Source organism: Aythya ferina (genome assembly GCF_964211825.1).
Source record: "Aythya ferina genome assembly, chromosome: 9".
NCBI lineage: Eukaryota > Metazoa > Chordata > Aves > Anseriformes > Anatidae > Aythya > Aythya ferina.
This window is the reverse complement of record NC_140305.1, coordinates 7457550-7483975: the sequence shown is the minus strand read 5'-3', so window position 1 is coordinate 7483975 and position 26426 is coordinate 7457550. Positions and strand designations below refer to the sequence as shown.

General features: G+C 37.6%; 1 long non-coding RNA gene across 3 annotated transcripts in view; it reads right to left on the bottom strand.

Moving 5' to 3' along the window:
- The window catches only part of LOC311441655, an 88365-nt gene that overhangs the window by 36539 nt on the left and 25400 nt on the right, over positions 1–26426 (bottom strand). For 2 of the 3 annotated variants that reach the window (XR_014696118.1, XR_014696119.1), the window contains 2 exons: positions 14677–14744; positions 2580–2762 (listed from right to left, as the gene is read on the bottom strand). This is a non-coding gene — a long non-coding RNA (uncharacterized lncRNA). Of the gene's footprint in view, positions 1–2579; positions 2763–12265; positions 12411–14676; positions 14745–26426 lie in introns of all 3 variants that reach the window. The other variant, XR_014696117.1, reaches the window with a different exon arrangement.

Genomic DNA, 26426 nt, shown 5'->3' with positions numbered 1-26426 from the left:
GCAGCTTAAAAACAAACAAAAAATCCTAGAGCTTTTCTTCTCATCATAGACAAAGGCATATTAATTTTTCAACCTGAAATAACATACTTTTAATTTGAAATTTACTGATTAGATGATTTAAAACGGATAAGGCTCCACTGACAGAAATCTAGTTACATTCTTTTCACATGTAAAGACTCATAACAGAAAGAGTGCTGGTTTACATAGAGCAACAGAATTTCAAGGACCTAATTCTAATATTAATCTCACATTGTATCAGAATTTAATTACTATATAATTAGAATTACATAAAATGCAAATGGGATTTCTCAAAGCTACCAACAGCAGTTTGGAATGACATTTATCTGAAAACATTTGAAAAACAGAAGTGCTCCCTCACAAACTATGTGGCACTGAATTTGCCAACTACCTAGCAAAACATTGTGGAAACTCTGTTCCATACACACGATGCCCTATTTAACAGGCAAAATCATGAATACGCAGTATGACTAATACAGCTTTTCCCCCATTCCTGCTAGCTAAGCAAGGACGAGTAAGAGAAGCACGTCTGAGAGAATGTCGGGACTCATGACCCCCTCAGTGTCAAGAAATTATCAGAAATATCTACCACAGGGAACAAGACAGATAATGAAAACAAAAATGATCTGAACCTCAAGGATAATGGTAGCTCAATGTCTAATTACTCGAGATGAATTTTTGATGACATCTCCTCCGGCCAATTAGCTTGCTAGTCACCAAAGAGTGCTTTTGGCAAGGAGGGTTAAACAGAAGGCTGGAAAAATAACAAGAGAAAATAGGGCTGAAAATGATGTAGCCAGAAGGGTCCCAATTCTCCAGCCACTTCTCTTAGAGGCTGGATAGCTCTGTAGCAGCCAAGAGAGTTAAGATAGCTTTAAACCAGAGTAAAAGAGAAGAGGATCAGCACACCTGGGAAACTTTCCACAGCATCTGTGAAAATTGGGCCTCCGAGGTGAGCATTACCGCCCCTGCAGCACCCACTCTCAGCTGAGCGCTGCAGCCTCTCCCCGTGACCCACAGGCTTGGTACCACCCACAGCTGCTCTGCCTGCCCTGCCATTCAGCACCCTGACAGACAGACAGACTCTGAGCAAAGGCCATAGTAGGACACATGGAGAGCCCATCATGCCCTGCTGCATCTTCATTAGAAACCTCACACACTCCTGCTGTGGTCTTAGAGGTTTGGTTCACAACATGGAGGTGTGCATGTCTGTGACCTGCAGCACTGCTCTTTGACTTCGGCAAGAAAAAGATGAAAGGAAGTCAACACTTCAGTTCCCAGCCAGCAGTAAAATAAAAATTAGCTATAAAACAGTAGAAACAAGATATATATATGCAGTTCAGAGCCTTTCATATAAATCAGCATGGCTCCATGAAATTCCTCTTGAGCAATTCCAAATGCCAGCATCAATGTCAGCCAGAATGTAAGTTACGCTTATCTTCCACAGCCCACTTTCAGGACACCAGGTGGTCATGGAATTAATTCGCTCTTACTAAGCTTCTCCAGTTATTTCTCTAGCACAACAAGAAAAGGGGCATAGTGACTGCTGGAAAAGACTCAGGAAATTTTCATTTATTTGGATTTTAAAACTTGATTGATGTAAAACTGTTTTTCTGCTCTTAAGAACAGGCCTCTGCAGAAGAATTGTGTGAGAAGATGGAAGGGTGGGAAAAGACAGGCCAATAGAATAAACATGCATGTTTTTTCTTGATTTTTCTTCTTTTTCTATGAATTTTACAGCTTTGGCAAGGAAAGCTCAAGTTTTTGATCTAGGGCCAAATAGACAATCTTTTTAACCAGAGGTAGCATTTACCATGGTGAAAAAATATCCAGCAGAACCTCGTATCTTGTCATTTTCAGTAATCCTAAGTAAATCTCACCAGGATTTTTTCCTTGCCTATAAATTTGTTCTCACCCAGTAACGTATCACCTGCTGATCCCAGTTATTTCCAATGCTTGTTACAGATAGGTTTAGCAACCTTTTTTTTTTTTTTTTTTTCTTCTGTTCCATGAAGAAGTAGTATCTGATACCTGCATAAAGCATTGCTCATTAATTCTAAGAAGCTACTGAGAAGCTTATATCTCACAGAGATGTTTATTTTAGACTTTTCTCTAGCTGGTAACGACACTGCAGCAAAGAAATTCGCACAGGAGATAAAGCAAAGATCTCACAAGTCTAGAGAATGTCTGAGGTGTAACCTATTCCTCAGTGCTGGAGAACATAAACAAATCAGTGTATTACATTTAGACTTGTGTGACTTAAAATGAATTTCTGCAATACCATCAGACATTAATATTGACGTTTCATGGTATTTGAGATGCTATTTACACTCTGTACACTAGACAAACACCAGACAGGTTACCTTTAATACAAGCAGCTGGTTACTCATTTGTGAAGCCAAGGCAGGATGGTGTGGCCACTATCACCTAATGACCCTTGAAGATTACTGAACCCACACTGCAACACCACAATAGCTCCAGAGACTGACACTTCTATTTGGGTTTGACTGCAATCACCACCTGAACTGTATTTTCTCACCAGACACACTAAGTGAACTCACCTTATGCCTGGTAGGCTGGCCATATACAATTTCAGTCAGAAAGGGACAAGTCGCTCAAAGCAGAACTAAATTCAAAGTTAGTTCAGGTTGCTTAGGGCCTTGCCCAGGTGAGTTTTGAGTCTCTCCAAGAACGGTGTTTCCACAATGACTCAGGGCCCTGTTCCAGGGTTTACCATCCACATTCTGGAAAAAAAAATAATATATATATATATATATATATATATATATATGTATGTATGTATGTATGTATGTTACGGCCATTCCTACAAGACATCCTAGTGACAACAAGACATAAAAAGGGCAACCTTGTTAAAATGTTTTAAAATCTTCATGCTATATGGTAAAGACTCTGCTTGTTAGTGGTGGCAGTAACACAACTTCAGAGTTACTTCACATTTGCTCTGTTGTAACTGAGTACAAATGGTAGTTACAGCAAGCTCACGCTGAAACATACACCGCTACAGCACTAACGTGGTGCCACTGTTCTCCCATTCTCAGATGTGCCATCATTAGAGTTAAACCACACTTTTTTCATAAATGCAGATGCAACTCAAAATATTCTTGTGAGAATTTCACCATACGGCTTCTGCTTTTCAGCTCTCCACGTTTTAAAAATTATTTTCCCTTTTCAAACATCGGCATATGCTAACTTCCCTTAGGCAAAAACATGATATCATTGATGTGTTTATAATCTAACCTTCTACCAACAAGAAAAAGCAAATTAACAATTTGAAAAAGCAGTCACTTGATACGACTCAATTCAGTTTTGTTTATTTCCAAAGAGTGCCTTGAGTAGGGCTGATCTAAACCAGTGACAAGCACTGCTTTCTGCTGTGTAACTAAACTAAGACTAAATTAACAAACTGCTTCAGTTGGTAATCAGGTTATAAAAATAAAGTGCAGCAAACAGAAACTAACCTGTTTGTTTTGTAAGTAATGTATGTGCTGTATCCAAACCTTAATTAGACCACATAGTAAGAGACTTTATATGTGGATTTTTATAGACACTTTTCCAGACATGCTGTGCCCCAGATATTCCTTCCCCAAGCCCCAGTCCACACCTTCCTAAATAACTTTTGTGGGGCTAATTAAACAGACTGGCAATTCAGAATTAATCCAATTAAAGCAACAGTATTTGAGAATTAACATTAGTATAGCATCCGCCTAGCTGTCTAATAAGATTCCATAAGAACAACTACTGGTAAAGTCTAAGGACATTCCTATGTTGCACAGTCTGATGTCATCCTAGAAATGTCTCACCTAGTTCTGTATGAGCTGGATTGTCTACACAGTTCAATGCAGCACCAAAAAAAGACACATTTACTCTATTGCCAAAAGCTGTATGGCAGCAGCAGAATTGTGCTGCACCCAAACTAATTACATGCTTTTCTGCTATACTTCTCTGACTTCTGGAACTAGGAGAGAGACAGCATTATTCATTAGAAACACCCCCTGAGATCTTTTATGTCTCATGTTATTGAAAGACGAGATAAACCTCCATCATTGAAACGTTGTCGAGAATTTAATAGGGATCTATAGAAATTACCATCCAAATGGAAGAATTGATTTGAGAATGATTTATTTCATTTTATTATAGTATTATTAAATTTAAGGGACTCTTCCGTAGGAGGCATGCAGGCCTATTAAAGTTGATAACAAAGCTCTTGCTATTGGAATTGAAGCCACAATTTGTTAAGATGACTCAGAAACCTCAGAGACTGGTTATGATTCGTTGTTCAACTCCGCAGGCATTTTCCGTGAAGAATAAAACATCGGAAAACCCTCTAGAAATTATTACAAAAAGCTGTACGTGCTCCGGGATTACCACCTTCCTGAGAATTCCCTTCAGTCACAAATATGCCTCTCACATAAGAATTTGCATCTGTTGAATACTCCACCTGTATTATCCAGGTGATGCTGGGACTCAGGAAAGACTAGAGAGAGTTGCTGTCAGTCAGTCACACTCGGTTCCAGCAACAACATGGCACATTTTGTGAATGAGCATTATAAGTTTGATTGTGTTTAGCAAGCTGTTGCTGCATTTTCCACAATTAAGAGAATTTTTATCAACTAACTCAACAAGAAATACAAAGTCATCTGCCAAATTTTATTCTCAGTTATAAAGGAGTAGTTTCAATGCTCATGAGGCATTTTCTTACTACTGAGTGGGAACATTTTTCTATACTACAGAGACTAAAAAATGCTTCCTACCATGCTTCTAAAGAGATCTTTAGACACAGTGAAATTATCGCCATACACACAACTTTTTATCTCAGTAAGAATTTTTCCTGCATCTACCTTATCTCTTGTTTTTATGACAGAAGGTTAAACAGTTTGAACAAGGTAAGATACTCTCACCCAAAACCACTTCCATTTTCTTTAAAGGATTTTTTACAGTTCTACCACGTTAAAAGTACTTGTTTTAGCACAGCTGAAACAGCAGAGCATTTCTTCATTACATTTATGAATATAACTGATGAAAACCACAGTCAAGAAATGCTTCTGAGTGAAGTAAACAAAGTTGGATAGATGGCCTCAGTCACCCAAAACACACTTTAAACAGTTGTTGTCTACCCTGATTTTGTCAAGTCCTCTAACACAGTCTCCCATAGGCTTTTTGGCACCATAGTGGTGCAATACGTGCTGGATAAGAGGACAATAAGATGGGTGGAAAATTGGCCAGACTGCTAGGCTTTAAGAATTGTAACCAGTGATGTCAGCTGCCAGCCAGTAGCTAGTGCAGTCACTCAACCAATACCGTTTAAATTTCTTCATTAATGGCCTGAACAACAGGACAAAGTGCAGCCTCGCAAATTTGTAGATGACACCAAACTTGGGAAGCAGTCAATATGTTAGGGGGCAAGGCTGTTATTCAGAGGGACAAACTGACAGCAACCTCATGACATTCAACAAGAGCAAGTGCAAGGTCTTGCATGTGTGATGAAATAACCCCATGCAAAAGGGGGTTACCTGCCTAGGAAGCAGCTTCACAGAAAGGGATCCAGGGAGTTCTAATGGACAAGAAGCTACATGTGACTAAACAGTCTGCTCTTGCCACCAAGAAAGCAAACTGCGTCCTACCCTAGTAGTAATGTAGCCACCAGGTGCATGGAAGTGATACTTTTGCTCTACTCGATTCTCATGAGACTGCATCTGGACTACTGTGTCCAGTTTGGGGCTCTCCATTACAAGGACGATATTGACTTACTGGGTCAAGATCAGCAGAGAGTTGGCATTATTAATGGATTGGTACCATGATCAGCCAGCTATAAGCATCTGAAATTCTCCCCACTATATATATATATACACATGTTCTGAAAGACAGAGTAAAGGAGAGAGAAGTATTCAGCACAGAAAGAAGATTCAGGCTGAAAATCCCATTCCAGGTGCTCTTCTTGAAAATCCACCATTTTTCCAAGACAAAATCATCACTAGTTGTTTAAAAATAAATAAATAAATCAGGTCGTCAGTAATTGTTGAAGCAAAATATAGATGTGTGACAAGGTAATAAAGAGCTGGGGCCTATAGACTGGCATGGGTGCATGCTTCTCCAAACAAGTTTAAAAATACTTTCTGCTTCCCCACAAACCTGTAACAGTGAAAAAAATCTTCACTTTTTCTGTTATGCAAATTCATACCGGTACTTTTTATTTCTAATTGAACATCCATGCTCAAAATCATAAAGACATGAGTTGTCTGGTCTTACCTGAATAGTCAAACATTAATCCCCGTTGCTTAGGTTTTCGTTAATGTTACGTGACTGGTACCTGCAGTAAAATCATAGATAGTGGTCCCACAGTGACAGTAGTCCTCGTCTCTAATCTTGAACTGAGAAATGTCTAAAAATATACAAGTTTCCTGCAAAATCCATTCCTGCCCCTAATTTATAGTTTGCAAGCACCATTACAGGTTGGTCTGCAGCTATCCCCAAAATAATGAAACACAAATGCTACCTTGCATATTTATCTGAAAAAGCCCCAGCCAGTAAAGAGTTAAGCAGTGCAACAGCAAAACCCTTCCTATCTGGGCAATCCATGGCACTAAAAGAACAATTGCTCTTATTTCCACTCTGCTTATAGGGAACCAGCAGGCCTTTTACTCATTTTTATTTATTTCTTTGATCTTCTCTCCCCTTGAACCTTACTGTACTTCCTTTTACAAGTTTTCCAGTTCTTTGGCAAAGGTGTACCTATCAACACCATCTGGCTGCATGCAAAGAAACATTACTGCATGCTTCCCTGAAGACAAGCCTGCTGTGCTAGCCATGAGCCACTGACATGATTTCCAGCTCAGCGCTTCAGAAGACTTCTCCTCAAACACCATTGCTTACATTTCCTCACTAAAGAGAGAGGAAGGAAAAAACCCAAACCCTCCACTGGTCTGTAATGACAGGGGATATGTCTCATGTTTTATGAACACAAAAATTCCAGGCTCAATTATGTGTTACTACTAGTTGTTCTGCCTGCCAAGCCACTGTTCTGTTTCCAATAAATATGCAGCAACAAAATGAAAGCCCAAAGTACAGACCCTATACACGGCTTGTAAGTACTGCTTTTTTGCACATTAAACCATCACGGGACAGGTTTTACATCTTAGGAAGTGTGTTGGCAAACCTTGGCGATTGTAACTATGTTTTACCAAAATATTTAACCAACTGAGTAATAATAGGCTCTATTTATCATACTCACAAGTGGTGAGCAATTCGTGCTTTCCAGCTGTAGACTTATGACAAAATAACATTAGAAACTGCATTCTTAAACCAAAGCCTGTCATTTGTTAGTTAATTTCCACAAGTACATATTTGTATGTCTAAATATTGTAGGCAGGGCTCCCATGACAAATTAAAGCTAATGGAAATTGCATGCATCTCCTAATTCTTGGAATTGAAATAATATTAGCACTGCATGCAATACTAAATGAAAGCTCACTATGAGCCTTTTAAGCACAGTGCTTTCTTCCGCTCACTACCTTTGGCTATGCAGTCAGTTCCAGTTTATATTCAGACACTATTCATCGTTAAGCTGCTTTGACTAATTAACTAAACTGAGCGTTACATTGGTTGAAGTGTCATAATCTGTTCACGTCAAGCTCAGCTCCATCTAGTGATATCCTTATCAGAACCTCAAATACGGACAAATATTACAAGCACTATTTTGCCCTTTGAATCCCACAGGGTCTAAAGCTGAGGCCCCTGCAATGTGCTTCATCTCGATCACATTCCAAAACCATGTTTCTTGCCATCCTGGCTGTTGCACAAAGCACTGTACTATATTTGGGACTTAGCTTGAAAACAGTCAATGGCAATCTTGGGCTGAAAGTTCTGAATGAAATACATTTCAATACAGTGATTTGTAAAGAAAACAAATAAGCAAAATATGAAGACAACTTGCAGTTAATGCTTGGATGTGCATTTTGAGGCCTACATCTTTCAAAGTAAAACAATAAATTCAGAGGTTTACTACTTTGCACCAAACAGTCCATGACCCAGGAGCATTCCATGCTTGGGCACCATCTTGACATAACTCCAGTAAATAAATTTTGCAGAGCAAAGGCCAGCACAGTGCTTAAAAATAATCTCCTGCTTCACTATTTCAAATCTATCCATATATTTTGTATATGTGTATATAATAGTAATCAAAGATGGAAGGAAATTTTTAGATCACTGCAAGACCTAACTATACAGAAACCCAGCTTCTAACAAGGAATGCAAATAAAGTCCTACAGCCTTAGAAGTTTCAAATAAGTTGTTTTGAAGTTTGCCGTTACTATTCTTCTCAAACTACAAATAGATGCTTTATATTTATCCTAAAGAAAACACAAATCTGTTCTTTCTCTTAAGATGCAGGGAAGGTGTGACTCAAAGATACCCTAAATAAATAATAATAATAATAATAATAATAATAATAATAATAATAATAATAATAATAAAAAGACATGAAAAAAAACTTGTTAATGACGTTAATGACCTTGAAGACAGACACTACTTTATTATATTGGGCAGTGTTAAGCACAAAAATCCTATAAAAATGAGAATAATATATCATATACTTTTTATCACAACACTAAGTCATTGACCGTGAATTCAGAAGGCAGCTATGCGTAGGTTATATTAATAATCTTGAATATCTTGTTTTATACTGGATTTCTGTGAAGTTTTAAGTTCCTCATTCACTGATTCAGCATAAAAATGAGCTGGTGCCAAATGAAATTATCAGGCAGCAGGTTTAAAAGGAACAAAAGGAAGTACTTTTTCCACACAGTGAATAATTTTTCTGTTTCCTTACCACAGAATGTTTTGTGTGCCAAAGTCATAGACCAGTTAAAGAAATAAATCTATGGTTTGTCCAGTTTGAGACAGAGTTTCACTAAGGCCTATTATATAAATAAGGCAAACAATCAGCAGTTCAGGAGTTCCCAAAAACACAGAAAGCTGTATGGAAGCTGATAGAACAAACACAGGGGGATGCCACTCCACTCTCCACCCCACACCCCCCTTTTTTTTTCACCTAAATAAATTTGTCAGAGGCTACTGTCAGAAAGAGAGGTTATGGGCCCAGCTCACTCTCAGCTAAGTCTACATGGCAAGTTTTACATTCTTACATTTCTTTTCCTTTTTTTTTTTTATATTTTTTTTTTTATTATTTTTTCTGTTCTCTTACAAGATTGCAAAGTAGTCCACTTTTGACAACATATAGAAAAAAGAATTTCTACTTTTTTTTTTTCTAGTAGCCTAGTTGCACCTACATTATAAAGGCAAATACTCCATAATTTGCAACTGTATAGCCTGCTCTTCTTGGATCAGACAATGCTTGGATAATCACAGCTTGTTAAAAATATCTATTTAATGTTTGTATCTCAGTTTAACTATAATCAAGCTGTGTATTTATAGCTACTCTGACCACAAGAAAAAATTATTGTCCCCTACATTTAGTTCCTTAGAACAGATGAATATGAATAACACATATCAACACCACCTACCAGTTTTCCATATGTTACAATAAAGATTATTTTCCATCTCCAAAACAGCTCTCTACATACCTATACACTGGTATCATTTACTATGGGAAATGGTAGCTCAGGTGATGTTTGGCTCTCAGTTAACTCTCTTCATTTTTGCAGTAGCAGATGTTGCCATAATTCTTTTTCATAGCATCACCTTTCTGGTTTTATCTACGAAGAGGGCTGTCAAATTTATCTTCTGCTTAGATCATCAGCAAAAAAAATCAGGGTAGGTTGTTGGTTTTTTTTAATGGAGAAAAAAAAAAAAAAAAAAACAGCTTTTTGAGCTAGGTGAAGCATACATGTTGTTCCAACTAGTTTGTTTTATATTTTAGTAGCAGAAAGAACTAAGGGTCCACATACATTCTTTGTTAAATCATGAAGAAGAGTAAATCAAATTCTTTGAATTTTGTCATAATATTCTCAGGAAAAAAATTTCTAATAAAGTTCTGAAATACCTTGAAATTTTGGCAGTTATAAGGCTTATGGAGTGACTAAGCATTCCTGATGAGAATGACTATTATTCTGAAAGAGTTTTAAAAACTGTTTAAGTTAACCTACTGTGTAGATACTCTTCTTAAGAATATAAACTGAATATAAATTAATTTATTTCCATGTCTAACCTAAATTAAAGCTATTTTAATTCTGAATGAGGGTCCAGAGAGGAAAATGATATTATTTAAGAAATCCATATTAAATTCCAATGGATAAAGATTCAGATTAATTTTTCTAATGCACACCCATCAAGAGGTCACAGCTGCTTTTACAGAAGTAATGGATACACGCTCAATTGGTACATAAGATAACACAGTAGACTTCTTTTTATGTTATTTCTGGAAACCCAATCTATGCCAAAAAATGCATTTAGTTTTCTATAGAAACAGAATACCTGAATATTAGTTCATAGCCTTCTTGTCAGAGACAGGTACTTGAAAATCATATGACACCTTATGAAAATGTATCATTTAATTTCTAAACAAAATGTTGCTGAAAAATATGTGGGAAGAAGCTAATCAGAATCATTAAAGGGTGAATGGAAGATACTGTTCATAAAACAGCTGAGTAAAAACCAGAGTTCTTGAAGAAACTCCTGCTAACTCCACTAGTTTTATCAGCATTATGTATAATGTGATTCATGGCCAAGAAGAACCTGCAGTCAGGCAAACATTTGAGCAAGTTATTTGTTCTGAAAGTTTCCAGATCAAATTACAGTAAGAAAATGTATTTAATCTATAAGGTCCAGGGAAGTGCTTCTTCCATTTATTTAACCAGATTTTCTAATAAAGTTCTGAAACACCATAAATTTTTGGCTATTATAAGGCTGATGAAGTTATTAGGTGTTCCAGTTTGCAGATGACAACAAATTCCACTTGTTAGAGAAGATTAAATCCCTACACACTGGTGATCTGCTTTAGCAACTCAATTAGTAATTTTAAAAAAAAAAAAAAAAAGATTTTGTACATAAACATGCAATATTTCACATGTTAGAAAGCTAACTTGCAACAGACTCAGGTTAGTAAGAGCATGAACTGCAATAGTTAACTATCAGGTCAGTAAGAACGTCTCGGATGCCCTATTCCCAATCTGGTATTTCATGTAGATCTTTCACATATGGGATTACAAACTGAAATGAGCAAGTTAGCTTTAATTCAGTTCCAATTAACTTGCTCTAGAAATAACAGCTTTCCATTGAATAACTTTGTCTATAAGTAAAACTCTGATCTATGATTGACTCAAATTGTTTACTGATTCAACATTTTCCATGTATGAAAACCTTAATGTCAAATGTAGGTTTTTGACTGATACAAAGCAGATTTAGTTAGTTTTCAATCCAATCAAGAAAGAAATAAAGATATAGCTTTAACTGCAGTGTGTTTCTGTCCACAGTGAATAACAGATTATCTCAGTGCATGGGTGGGGGAAAAATCTATCTGCACAGTAACTATGCAAAAACATTCTCGGCTTCTTCATTCTCTTGCTTCTCTGCACAGCTGAAAAAAGAGAATGAGGATATTGCCGGTATATGTAAGAACTGGGCATCCCAAAGAATGATGGCTTATCTCTCAGAGGAAAGTCATTATCTCGTCCACATGTTGCAAACCATATGGGCATTTCAGAGGCCACCTGGACTTCCTGAGATTTAAAACAGTAAACATCTCTCAAGGAGGGCTTATAACTCATTCAAGGCACAAGCAAAGAATGAGCATTTCAAAAGAAAAAGCATTTTTATGTTAGAAAATAACTGGGGAGTTTAAACAAACAAAAAAAAAATAAAGGTCTGGAAGGAAATGCTCTGTAACCAAACATCCAGACAAACACATTAGCAAGTTGATGAGATTCTGATTGCTAGTCACTGATGACCCAGCATCATACAAATTGAATGGAAGTTTCCAGCTTCCATCATCAATACATGAACTCAAAAATAAACTGTTCGACCTAGCAGCTGCTACAGTGCTATACCTATAGAACCTGAACAAGCTCAGTTCATCTCTCCTGAAGTCATCTATGTCAGTGGAGAAACACTTGGAAGATAAGAAGTCATTTCTTTTATTTTATTGATTCTTGTCTAATAAATAAGTTTGTGTCTCTGTATGTGTGCATGTAAGCAAGCACTTAAGGACAAAGGTTTGATTGTTGTTTTTGTTTGTTTTAAATAAGAGCACAAGGTGAAAAGTTTTTCCAATTACCTGAATGCTGTAGGGTCTGTAATTGCTTGTCATCTCTTGCAGATGTGACCTCCTTAGTGAGGTTCTAACCCCCCAGAATGTCCTGATACTGCTATCAGCTGACTTTCAGGGGTCCTGTGGATATCAGCCTCCCCATGGGGTGGACCTGAAGGGAAGATAAATTTCTCACATACATACAGGCCAATTGTAGGAAAAGTCTCCCGTACTAAGGTAAAATATTTAAACTACATTCTATGTTTTAGGGGAGAGCTACAGCACAGATTGCTCATGTTGTTAAATGTCATCTGCAATGTTTTACAATGTACAGATCTTTTAGTACTGCTTTATATGTGCATTATTATTTTAACACTACATAACTGCATGTGAATTTGGTGTTCGTGAAAATGAACAGACTATTAAAAAGGCTTGAACCCACCAGCCTTTGGGGAAACATCTCTCTATGACAGTCCTCTACAAATGGTCAGCATTGCATTGTTGAGCCTTTCTTGAATTTCTGCCAATGACAATGGATCCTGTAATGAGACTAAAATCAACGCCTCTAAACTAAATGGGAAGAAAACAAGAAAGGGAACTGGGACATGGCAAAATGAAATACAGTAAGAGCAAAGTCATTTAGGAGGTCAAGAAAAAGGAAATAGACGAGAAAACACAGAAGGAAGTAGAGAAATATATGGTATAAAGAGAGTAAAAGAGGGTTTTTTCCACCTTTCCCTCCCTGGCTGCTGGTACTGTGTCAGGTGTGTACTTGTCACTTCTGTGAGAACTCACAATCACCAGCAAGAGGAAAAATGATCTGATGGCACTGTTCTGATCTGCAGCTTGCACGAATCAACAGTAGCATGAAGCATTCATTTTGGTTTAAAAATGCTTCAGCATATCCAAAGTGCTGAACTGGGTAAGAATACAAACACGTGAAGCTTTATTCTGTTGCACACTATTAAGAGCTGAAGCTTCAGTCACTGAATACGTTCTCAGTACAATGCACAACCTCATTTATCTATCCTCACTTATCCAAAACGTTTTGTGACAGACGGTATCCACAGTCTGATGTGACTGTTCTCCTGAGCATAGGTATCAATAAATTCTGCCCATGACACTGCAGGCATACTTGTCTTAAAGAAACAGGGCTACATCTTCAGCCAGAAAAAAACAATTTTCAGCAGAGCTTTAGGTAGCACCAGAGGTGGCACCTACATCATTTCTCAGCAACTGAGCCAGGTGCAGCCAATGGCAACTTCCACTTGGTTATTTAAGTATTGACTTACAGAGATGTATTGACAAAAACAGAGAATTTTTAAGAAAGGATGCCCTTTTCAGGAAATCTAGCTCAAGGACTGCTGTCACACAAACTCTTCAGATTTAATTTTGTTACTATAAGACTTTTTTTCAGTTTACACTGTATCACTCCCTTTTATCTTCATCTTCAGCTTCTTTTTATCGCACCTGAGGTTATGATCTTCTGTTCATGCCATTATGCTCAGGAGACTGTATAGAGGCAGGGGTAACGTTTTTATGCAGGAAGAGAGTTCAGGTCTCTTCTCGCAGAACATATCTATTTCTTTCCCCCAAGAACTACAAACTAGAACTAGATAAAAAAGCAGGATTAAGACATTCGTCACAGACATGAAGAACAGTAGCCAACAGAGCCACTGCAGACAAAGCTACAAACATATCATAATGGAAAATATACTGAAATATGAGACAGAGAGAGAGAATTTGCCCTTGAACAGAATTTGAAAGTCCTATTTCCAGCTGTGCCATTGGTGTCCTGGGTGGCTGTATGCAAGTTCTTTCACCCCTTTACACTTCTCTACTCCGTAGTTTGTACGTGGTGGAAACAACACTAAGTACCCTTGCAAATCGCTTTGAATTGTATGAAGAACTAAGTCAGGTTAATAGATAACTGGCAATATCACATTAAAGCAGGCCCTTCTAATCCCAGCTCTTCCCATACCATCATTCCTTCCAAGAAGTCACCTCTAACAGTTGTTTTTTTATTGCAAAAAAACAAAGTTTCAAGTGATTACATTTATAATTTTAATAATGTAAGAGTCTTACAGTAAGATACCACACAACCAAGAATTCATTACTTTTCCTTTCACATTTTATTAAAAGTACACTATGAATTATTTAAACTTGTCAAGATAAATTAATTTAGTACATGTTGTGATACAGTATATTCTGGCTTTAATTGTGTTTGCTGCTTACTGAGTATAGCAATTCACAAAGTCCAGTAATATATTTTTCCAGCCATTAGAAACAGCAACCATGGGAATGTTGCATCATTTTCATTTTTTCATTCCTCAGAGATTTTTTACTTACTTTTTTATAAAGAGTTGAAGTTAGGTTATTGCATTGAAAAAAAAAAAATCAGCAAAAATACTGAACAGTTCTGGAGATTTCTCACCTACCTCTTCTAATTCAACTTTAGTCAGCAGAACCTAGGAAAAATCCCAGGAAAACCAGTTTTCAGAAGGTGCTGTGGGAAAAAAAAAAAAAAAAAAAAAAAAAAAAAAAAAAAAAAAAGTGAGATTTAATTTGATTTAATTTGGTATTATTTAATTCTCATTAGAACATACAACCAAGGTCCCAAGAAAGTCAGTAAAAATTTTGCCTCTGACACGAGTGAAGGAGGAGACTCAATCCAGTGCCTAAGCATAGGTTTCTAGTGCCATGTGAGACATCCTGGGGGACTTCACCTGTCCCCAGCTGACAGTCTAGCACTGCTCACATTTCCTGTATATCCTGCTCATGTACCTGCCAGCCTTACTGGGAATGCTTGGATGGCTGGGACACCTCATGTAGGTGACTGAATTGAGCCCAAGATATCTCCCGTTGGACATCTCAGGTTCACACTGGCATACAGATACCTTTGTGTGTGACTGTCTACTGACAACCCCAGCCTAAGAGAGCTGATAGCATTCCTAACAACTACACATGTATAAAGGTAAAAATTGTACAAGCAACTTTTCCAAAGCATTCTGCAAGGCAAATTTCTTGAAGAATCAGCTTTCAGAAAAACACTCTTTGATAGTTTTGCACATTCCCAAGAATAACAATTGCTCCTAAGAAAGTAATGAGCAGAAAGTCTTATGAAAAGTCTTATGCCATTAACAGAATGTGAAAGAGATGCAGTGGTTCATTTTTACCAAAATTGGATACTCCAGATTTCTCAAATTTTAATGGAAGTTGTAAGTTCTCTGCATGTTTAGAAACCAGACAATCTACTGTTCAATTTATGCTAGAAATGACAGCTGTATTGAGCTTTCTGGGGAAATTAATCAAGAAAGCAATCTCATTATCAGGGAGGAAGCTCAATTTAGGAAGAGAGATGCAACGGTCTCCCAGAATCAATTAATGCTTGTTATCCAGGACAATGGCATTTGAAAGAGCAATAGCACTAGAAAGCTGGAAACATATTTTAAGGCAAGCTCAAGTTTGTTTGAATGAACTCAAAATCAGATGTTTTTCACCAAGAACTTAGTAATAACTTTTATAGCACATGATGTCTTAATTTTAAAATTTGATATTAAAACCACATTTTGTAAAATGTCTATAAATGGAAGCCTTTATCATGTTATACAACATTCCTGAATATTCGTAAGTGTTAATGTGTGTTTCCTTAGAGGTCATTCAGTTCAGGAAGGCTGATTTAGATCTTGGTGCAAGTAGAAACTTCACATCACTTTGGCAGAAAACACAGCATTTAAGCTTCTGTAAGCAGCAGACAGACTTCTTGAGATTAGGTATATTTAAAGACACCGAACCGGGTTCTCCATTCACTGCAGTTGTCTTTCTGCAGCACCATCCTTCCCCCTCTCATATGCAAACTGAAGAGACCGCTCCAGTATTACTGGAAGTGAGAGTAGACCACGTCCTCCTTTCCTCTCTGACCAAATCCAACAGCAGACATCCTCACCCCAAGCACATGTCAGGATTAGACCTAATACGCCTGAACATCAGGGATGAATTATATAGTGGATCACGCCTATGACCTGGCACAGTTTCTCTAGGTTGCCTTCTGTAACGTAGGCAACTTCCATACATTTGCATAAGCAAGTCATTGACTATTTCTGTAGAGCTGTTTGCTCCTATTCACAATTTCCCATCTTCTTTCTCTTTCCAGACAATTTCATCTGTGCCTTGAAAGATTTATCCTGCTCTTGCCGTCCTCACAGCACTTGCTGATGACTGGCTGAAAAGCAATAGCCAATACAGAGAAAATTTGCCTTGCATCCCAAGGACAAGATGGACACAGAGACCCTAAAATTGCATCCATTAATCTCTGGGCCTAGAGGAAATGTTCAGAAGTTTTCATCAGTGATAAATAGCTGTAGTGCAAGAATGGAGCGAGGGATATTACCACACACAAATTGAGTATTTTAGGCTAAATTAAAGGGTGGTCAAAACAAGCCCATAAGTCTAGCTGCTAGGAAGGAGAAAGAGTGACAGAAGAACAGGTTTGATTCAGAACAAATGAACCTTCTAAGAATACTAAGAATATTTGGGATGAGCTTTGAAGCAATTACAAGGAAAAACTATATTGGGAAGGTCTAGATTGGCCCCATTCTTCTCTGAACAAACATTAACTGCTTTATTATAACAATCACTTTTAACATTCATATGATACTCATCCTTATGGAAAAATCCCCAAGTTCTGCTCCTGGTTTGGAAAGCAGCATCAGCCCCAGCACATGCTGGTGTATGAGAGGAAATAGAGAAGAGAATACCATATCCAATTGATCCTCCAGGGAGATTTGAAGGAGAATGAATGCAGATTTGGAATTATGCCAGAACACCGGGGCTACTATGCCCGTTCCTACAAAAAGGGCCATTGGACTGTTAACAACCATAAGCAATCAGGCCCCCGGTTTCACATCTCATCAGCAAGACTAGACTACATATTCATTAAACTCACGCTTGCTTTTAAATTTTCTTAGCTTCTGTTGGTGGTGGGCTTCATTCTTTCAATTCTTGCACCAACAAAGTGCATCTCTTTACTTTTTATCCCTTTCATATTTATAGTTGACTCATCTAGCACTACACCAAATTGTAAATGAAGAAATTCTACACTGGCAAGAAGAACAGATATAGCACCTTAACAGGTTCTTAATACTGCTAATATCTATGTGCCATTCCTCATGCCACTTGGGATTCCCCCATCCCCCACTAAGATCGCTGAAATCACAAGATTCTTTGTAGTTGTTTTTAAAAGAAGGTGGCACACAATAAAACATAGACTCTTCAACATATGCCGATAAAGAGGAGAAAATGCATAAACAAAGGATTTCTTTTTTTATTTACTTCAGTGTCCTGATAAACTGCGACAATTTTTTTTTCCTCTCTCTCTCTTTTTTTTTAAAGTGTCGCTCTATCTTCTTACTCCATTATTAAATCATTAATAGTCACTGTATTAAATAGTAAAACCAATTTAGGGGGGCGGGAGAAAATGAGTATTTAATTATTAAGTGCTTCAGGAGAGAACATTCTTCTTATCTAGCAATCTAAAAACAAAACATATGTATTTTCACAGGAAAATATAGGTGAGCAGGTAACCTGGAGAAAGGAATCCAGCTTTGCCTAAAGCTTCAAAATAGAATATTTTTTTCTCTATTCAATATTTTACAAAATAGAGCCGTGCTGAAAACTCAGATCTTCAAAAATGCCTGAAGATTAACTCTGTGGATCTCAAAGGCCTTACTGTTTTAAACCTTTCTTCAGAAATATGCCCATTAAGTTTACAACTCTTACAAAGCACTATTTTCTAAAAGAACACCATACTCCTTCCAGGTATGCTTCAACTGTTCTGGGGAGGAAACCTGCATTTTCCAGTGTTCTGCCTGAACGACAGCCTTGAGAGAGCATTCTCCAGCTTTCTGAAACGCTGTATTTTTCAAGAGGTCTCTAGTTAAATGTTCTAAAATTACTTTTTTTCCTCCTCCTCCAATAGCACACACATCATTGTTGCAGTGTATCTGACAAGCAGATGAACACTAAGCTACTTAATTTGTTCAAGGCACCAAAAAAATCATGAGTTTGTTTTAAAAGCATCGGTGTCAACCAAGTCAGATGGAGGCTCTTCAATTATATAACATTACACACACACACACAAAAGGAATGATAAGGAATGATATTTGCAGTCCCTTAGGCTGCAGATTCCTCAGCTGATGCATGTCTGTTCATCCTACTTGGATAATACTCTGAGTTTCCAGACCATGCTACATTTTTCAAAGTTTCAGACTGTCACCTTCCTTGTTAGCTCTGTAATAGGAATGAAGCATGCAGTAAGCAGTACATCTACAATCACTGAAAGATGCTATTAAAAAAGCTAAAGAGAAATAGCAGAAAGTAGACCTCAGGTTTCCCAATTTAAAAAAAAAAAAAAAGAAAAAAGAAAAAAGATTAAAAGGATTAAATCACTGTGCTGTATTAATTTTGATTATAAAATTATTTACATGCAGTTCAATGATATTAGCAGTCAGACATCCATGCTGTCCACAGGGCTTATACCAAATCAGAGGAGTTAGAGTAATATTGTGATACCATTTTTAGAGTTAAAGAATCCCTCAGTTAGAGCCTTCTGCAAACAAGACACGCAGAATTCACACAACCACCATTTTCCTGCACTACTCAGGTGTTCACCTAGGTGTAACTATCCAAAGAACCACAGCCCAAAGCAACATGCATGAGCAGCAGCAAGACAGATCAAGGACTATTCTCTCTTTTCGACTCATATGAAAATTAAGTGGGAAGGTCTATTTGAGACAGCATGTTACATGAGTAATGTGTAAAAGTAAAAAGTCTCCAGTAAAAGGAGACTCCAAAGGAAAGTCAAAGCTAGTTGACTATACTGAGTTAGTATAACACCACTGAAAGTACAAAGCCTTGTGGAAAATAAAGGCGGCAGGATCTTCTAACATTTCTTTTCACAGTTACCTTCCTCTTAGTATATACTATACTGTGTTGAACACATGTAGATCTCATGGTCTTGGAAATTAAACAACCATAAGCCCATGCAGTACAGGATACAAGCCACCTGGAAACGGTAGGTACTGCGAGGGCAAACCAAGCTGTCACAGTTGAGCACTACAGCTCTGAAACTGAGTATGCTGAAAGAGTCCCTCTGGTCTCATCCATGCTAATTAATACGGGAGTAAGAGGAGATGCTTTCCGCTTATGGTCTCTAGATTCGGAAGAAGCTATCTAATAAGTCAAACCCTGGAACTTTTATTTACATCAGCATAATTCCCAGCACTATCTACAGGGGACAGTTATCTGCACAAGGAACTAATGCATTAAAGAAACTGTGCCCACACAGCAGGACATTCCTTATTTATGCACACATACACATTCTGGATTTATAGCTAGAGTCACTTCTAGCACATCGCAAGCACAGGGAAAGTAGCATGCATCCAGAGCAGCTTCGCCGCTGGTATATAATGTACTGTAACAAAAACTTTCTGATTGCATCTATGTAAGTGGGCAAGCACTGCAAATCATCTGAAGCAACTTCGCTTGTTATCAACATTTTGAGCTATTTATACTTACACTGATTGTTATCCTGTACTCCTTGCCAAGCAGCATTTCGAGAGCCCTTTAGCCATCCTTCCTCAGCTCTTCAAGAGCCAGGTCAGATGCTGAATATATATAAACAGTCCTTTTGTGCTTGAACTTGAAAGAGAAATCAGTCATCTGTATATGATCTGCACTACAGCAAAACGTAATTTTTCCCTCTGACAACGTGTTTATGGTTGTTAAGTTATCTTGATTGCCAAGAGAAATCTGTTTTCTGTGACGGCTTCTATAGTTTAAAGTCTCAACTACTTTACCGCTCCCCCTCCTTCCTTTTTCATCCAATTCACAAATTAAGTTGACTCTGCTAGTTAAAAAAAAAAAAAAAAAAAAAAAAAAAAAAACAGATTCCTGAAAATTAGAAAACTGAAAATTGTCTGTCACGATCCTATACTAAAAGTCCATTTATCTTGCCTTTTCTAAAAATACAGGGTTTGCACATTCTGACAAAGATCCCATTTTCCAGTAATAAAAATCCCCTAGGACTTCTGATACCTGAGACCTTCTCATCTTGGATCCTGACCATGATTAAATTGTCTATTACAGAAAAGATTATCATTACTTGTATTTTTTATTGTAAGAGGAAAAGAGCATAAAAAAACATTTGTATGTTAATTGCTGGATAATCTTGCCAAACTGAATTGACTTTGCAAACCATACTTTAAATTCAAAGACATTTATCCTCTCTTTTTTTGTCACTTCTTTTTGTCTGAGTCTGCACGTGCTATACCAGTATATATACAGTATAAGCATTCTCTATCAAGCAAAGTAATGGAATTAGGCAGGCTATACAGATTTTTAGAGCAGAGCAAGGAGTTAGAGTCTATAATTATCCATAAAGAGGTGCTGTCTGATATAAACATCTCTGTGCACACTATGTGAAATTTGGCATTGTATGTTACAGATAAGTGTAAAGTCTATGACCTTACCTTACTTAATGTGCATCTCACAGTGAACAGGTTCTTATTTACATTCTCCACATCCAATTGCCAACCAGTGCAGTTATACACATGTACCTCTGCCTGCTCCTGGTTTGATGAGGCTTTCCTGGTGACCTCAAGCTTTTGCATTCCAAACATGAAGACTGCTGACTCCACAGTGGCTCCAACTCTAGTGGAATTATTATACCAAACTGCTTCATCTTTCATGGTGTTGGAGGATAAAGTGTGTGTGAATAACTGCATGCTTGGAACCATTTCTGAGCACTGAGGAGTTTTGCAGATGGGGCTAGCAGGCTGTTCAAACTCCTTGTGACATTTCCCTTCCTTTCAACCACAACTCTACTCACTAAGCAATATAATCTTCCTTTTACCATGGGGTGTGCTCATATAAAGCCACTTTGTCAGCATGCTGGTGACACCACAATTGAAGAATATATCAGTTCAATCATTCATAAATCAATGTATATATTCTTCCTAAGCTCTAATGTCATTTCATCAATGCACTCCTTATTTTGCAGTTATTGATACTAAATTCCAACATGATTACAGAATCACATTTTTCACTTTATTACATTTTGAATATTGGAGAGTTTTCCCCTTTATTAAATTACACTATATTAGAAGAGTCTGAAAATCCTCTGATGCATGACCAAGGACATAGTTCCATCTGTTTTGTTTTTCTCATTCATGACATATAGATGATTTTGTTTTAACCAGTACATGTATTTCACTTTAATTCCACTTTATGTCTGTCAGGTTACATAATTTCTGATGTGCAGATACTCTGCTATGGAGCTTTGCAAAACGATTTAAGTCTAAAGTAAAACCAGCTTTTTGCATAGCTCAGGTGTTTGTGAAGTAGGTATGAGTCTTTAAGTTACCAGTTTAAATCAAACACGTGGCAGAAAGCCATATCAAGACCTGGCAAGACCAGGCTGGCTAAAAATAATTCCCATTTGAAGGTTGTTTGGTAGCCTATATAAAATGAATTTCCTAACAGTTTCTTAGAAATGCAGGTGTTTACACAACCAGAGCTGCTAGTACAATTGGTAGCTTGTCAGCAGCCTTAGCCCAAATGCCAGGTGTTCAATTTTGAACTGAAATACAGTACAGTAGACGAGGAAAAACTCTGTTCTATATCCTAAGTGTTACACAGTGCAAGTTTATTGTTTGTAGTGCAGAAGAACTTAAAAGGTTATACAAACAAGAGCAAGACTTCCTGGTGCTAGGTGCTGTACAAGCACACAGGTGCCTAAAACAAGGAGGGATGAATTCAAAGCTAACTGAAACAGAATATGAGTCTAGTCATCTTCAGCACTTTCAGGAAATACCTGTGGAAGATGACTCAGATTGCAGCAGGCTGACTCACCTCCTAGAAGCAGCCATCTCTCTCTGTGAAGCACCCAGTAAGTTAGCATATTTATGGATCACAAAACAGGGGCAGTCCCTGAGCTTGCCTATTTAAAAAGCCTTCTAACCTCCAGTCTTCCACATACAAATAAAAGAGGAAAGAGACCTTAAAATTTTATCAATCTGCCTCATTAATATCTGAGATGAATCTAGTCTTAAAGCTGTGGAGTTTCAGTGACCCAGGCTTCTACACTGGCTCTGGTGGTGCTACCAGAGTACCTAATTGGTACAAGAACACTGATTCAAAAGCAGCCACAAAGAAAAAAGAATAACAGAAAACAGAATGAAATGCAGAGGTTCAGGAGGATTTACTAGAAATATCAGGTACATATATACACATAATAAAATAAAAAAATCTTAAATTACTTACTACTTCCTTGTTGACATTCCACTGGCTGTCCAAAGTGTGCTTAAAATAAAACTAAAACAATCACATCTGTGTTGATCAGGGTACTCTGACACTGTGCTTATAAAACCAGCACCTCCAGAAGAGTGCTTGGACAGGGAGCTAAACAACCTTGGGTAAGTGAGGACAGAGATTTCATCAGTCGGTGACCCTACCTCAACACAGAACAGCAGGTAATCCGAGCCTTTTGTTAATGCTTTGTCATTTACAACATGCAAGTTCAACATACAGACCAAGAATTGCTTTGCTTTATTTGGTTTTCAGAAAGATGTAGTTGGGACTGAAACTCAAAGCGGAACTCAGAAAACTGCCAGGTCTCAGTCAAGCTCTAAAAGCACAGTTTTGTAACAAAGAGCCTCTGCTTCTTACCTGCACAAGGGCTGTTTGGGTGGGAAAGCAGGCAATAGTAAGTTGCCTCCATGCACAGAAATGGTGTCATACACAGATTCTAAGCTGAAACAGTGAAATTCTCAGTCAGATAAACACTTATACACCCATGGCCTTATAGGAAATTGCCTTTCAAGAGCATGCATCTTCCATTTACAATTCTGCAGTCACACGTGTGTGTGCCTATGTATATGTAGATTTTCATTTTTCCACTATAACCTTGTAATACTGGAGCCTTCAGTAATGCTGAGGATAGACACTGATAGAGCCTTTCACCTCTCCCCCCAAAGCAGTGATATTAACAGGCAAGATACTTCCACACCTCTCCAGAGATGGTGATTTGGTAGGTGAACAGTGATAAGCAGGTCCCACACAAACAGAGGAAAGCCTGGACAATGGCAGAGGCTAGATTCGTGTGCACTTCTATTTCAAAGAATAAATTATAAAACCATAAGTATGTGAGCTCTTAAGTTTAAAGCACATTACCTTTTCTCCCAGTTTAAACCATATTTATATTAAAGCAATTTAAGTCAAGACAGGATTTCTTATTAAGGCAGGAACAAAAATTAAATGGATCTATGACCCCCTTCCTTCTCTGCTCCTTTCAGCACTTTTGCACTCTTGAATAGATGAGAAATTGCCATCTCCATAGCACTGCAAGCCTCCACATTCTCAGGTCAGTCATGCACACCCAAGTAAGAATCAAGCATTAAAATGAATTATTTAAAAGATTACAGACTACAGATATAAAGATTCAAGGGTCTTAATGCTTTATGAGTTTCTAAACCACTTCCACGCGCACACCAGAAGAATACCATTGTTTAGACCCCTGTACAAAGATGGTGTTGCGATTATCTTTTTTTTCCTACCAGTATAACAGAGAATAGCTTTTGTTCCACTAGCCTCCATTTTTAAGGCCATTTTTAGAAGTATTTGCTTAGAGATTGTGTTTCCCAGCTGTCCCCTGCAATATGCTTTGCTAATGTCATCAGAGGTTGTTGAAACCTGAATACAAGGTGCAAAAACAGTGAAACGCAATTTGCTTTGAAGGTAGTTCTCTCAGTCTAAAAGAAGCATGTTTTGGTTTGTTTGTTTTGGTGTTTCAGTATTCTGTGCATCTCTGCTCAATATTTTTGAACTCACACATGCATGAGCAACATAAAACCAGCATGAGGGTTATTACATAGTAGACACAGGTGGGTTGCTTTCCTAAAGTACCATTTCCCAATCATTATTCCTTCCTGTAACTCTATAAATAATTAAGAGACTATGCCTGTTTCATGGGAATGACTCTTATCAAGAGCCAACTAGAAAGGCCTCCACAGCTTGCTGCACAACAGAGCATGTGCTACAAACCATATTGCTTTGATTTTCTACGTGTGCATGGAAATGCTTGGCTCAAACATAAAAACAAAGTGGCATGCATTAAAATTCTAAGTCTTCAGTGCCTCACTTGTAAGCTTGTTTTACAGCTGTAAATTAAGGGGATTTAAAGGCTTTTGTGCAGATGCTAATAAATTCTATTCATAAAATCATTCTTCCTCTCTCTTACAAAACTTTCCTGTATGCTTTCATATGATACACCTGTTCTCATTATGTGGGTATGTACGTTTGTCCTGTGATAAGGTATTCCTCCACAGTAGAATAATTAAATGTCATGTTTCTCTCATTCCTCTTGATTACTCATTTAATCCCTTGTAGCAACAAAACAAATTGCAGCAAATGGGTTGCACACACTAAGGCATACTTCAGCATCGTGAACAATATCTGACCACAACAAATATAATTATACATATTCCTACTTGTATGGGGATTTGTTAAGTAAGAAATACCACATCTGTAGAGGAAATAAGTCTAACTCTTTCCTGATTTTTATGGAACACGCAAGATACATAACATGCATTAAAAATGGCAAAACACAGATCCATTGGAAGCACTGAACACCACACTTGTCAGGCAGATTTGTATATGCTGTTTGGAATAGTTGTACAAACTGGTTTGTAACAGGGACACAGCCTTAGAAACAACAACAACTTCCACCAGTTGCAAACATCAGATTTGTGTAGTTGCATAAAGCTAATACAGCAGGATGTGCTCCTATATAAGTAAAAAGGTAAACATAGGAATTCTGTGCAAGAGCAAGACATCCCAAAGGATAAGGAGATAGAGACAGCATGGACTGTACTGATTAGATTCAGGTAGTTACATTACCTTCACTAGATCTGAATCTCATTCCCATTCACCGTGTGAGGAGCATAGGGAGATTAGCCAACCTACAAGCTAGGCACTAACAACGTTAGGTACCGTGAATATACTTTTCTCCTCCCATGTTCCCTGGACTCATTCTTCTTTGCTGTGTCCAGTTTGATTGTTACAACAAAGATGCACAACAACAGACAGCTGCGTGCGGAACTAAACACTCAAAGCTATGGAAAAGAATTTATACTTCAAACAATCTCTCTGATTAACAGGGCTCTTAAGTCACTATATGCAACCGAAACTTCTGTCACTACATTGCAACTGACGGAGACATCTCTGCAGCCAGCTGAGGTCCCCAGGCCAGTTCAGTTCTCCATATCAGGATGTATGAATATGGGGATTTTTGCCTTACTACTGGCCTAGACTACAAACTAGCTGCCCTCAGTGACTGATTGCAATAGGAAACGTGGGCATGTGCATCATTGTACAAAGGAAATGTAGGCTGTCTTTGAAGGTGCAAAGCCATTAATGAAAGGAGATAACAGGACACATTGTAAATAGGGATACTATTTTTTTTTTTTTTTTTTTTTTTTTTTGAGACAGAGTAATGAATATACACTTAAACACAAAAGACATGAGCAGTGCACAAACATTGCACAGGTCTTCTGCACAGGAGTTTACCCAGAAAAGGGAACTGAGTTTCCATATGCAGTTTTAATTTTGTCTGTTTTAATTGTTGGATGCATTATTTTAGAGGTGCAGTTTCAGAAGTACTAAACACAGAAGGCTCCCTGTGTAATCAGAGGGTTTTTCAATGGCATGGGAGAGATCAAATCTGGACGGAGCATATGATTTTTCAGCTTTGTTAAGAGGAGTCAGATTCTTGAGGCAAGAGGGAGCAGTCATTTCCCAAAATGCAAAAGAAAAGGGAGAAACTAGATGGAGTTTAAACCATGTTTTTATAAATGCTAACATCTTCATATTATCTTTATATTTAACTAAGTGATGCACATTACAGTTTAAAAAAAAAAAAAAGAAAGAAAAGAAAAAACACTATTTTCAGGAACAGGTAATCAGAAAGACAGCTTTCTATCAGAGTTTACATCTGCTAATGCCTCAGGACACTCAGACTGGCTAACGTAAGTCAGGCTGGTGTGTGACAAACACAGACAAATTACAATTTTTCTGATTGGTTTATTTTGTTTAAATTGTGTTAGGTGTACAAATAAATAGCTTAATTGTGTTC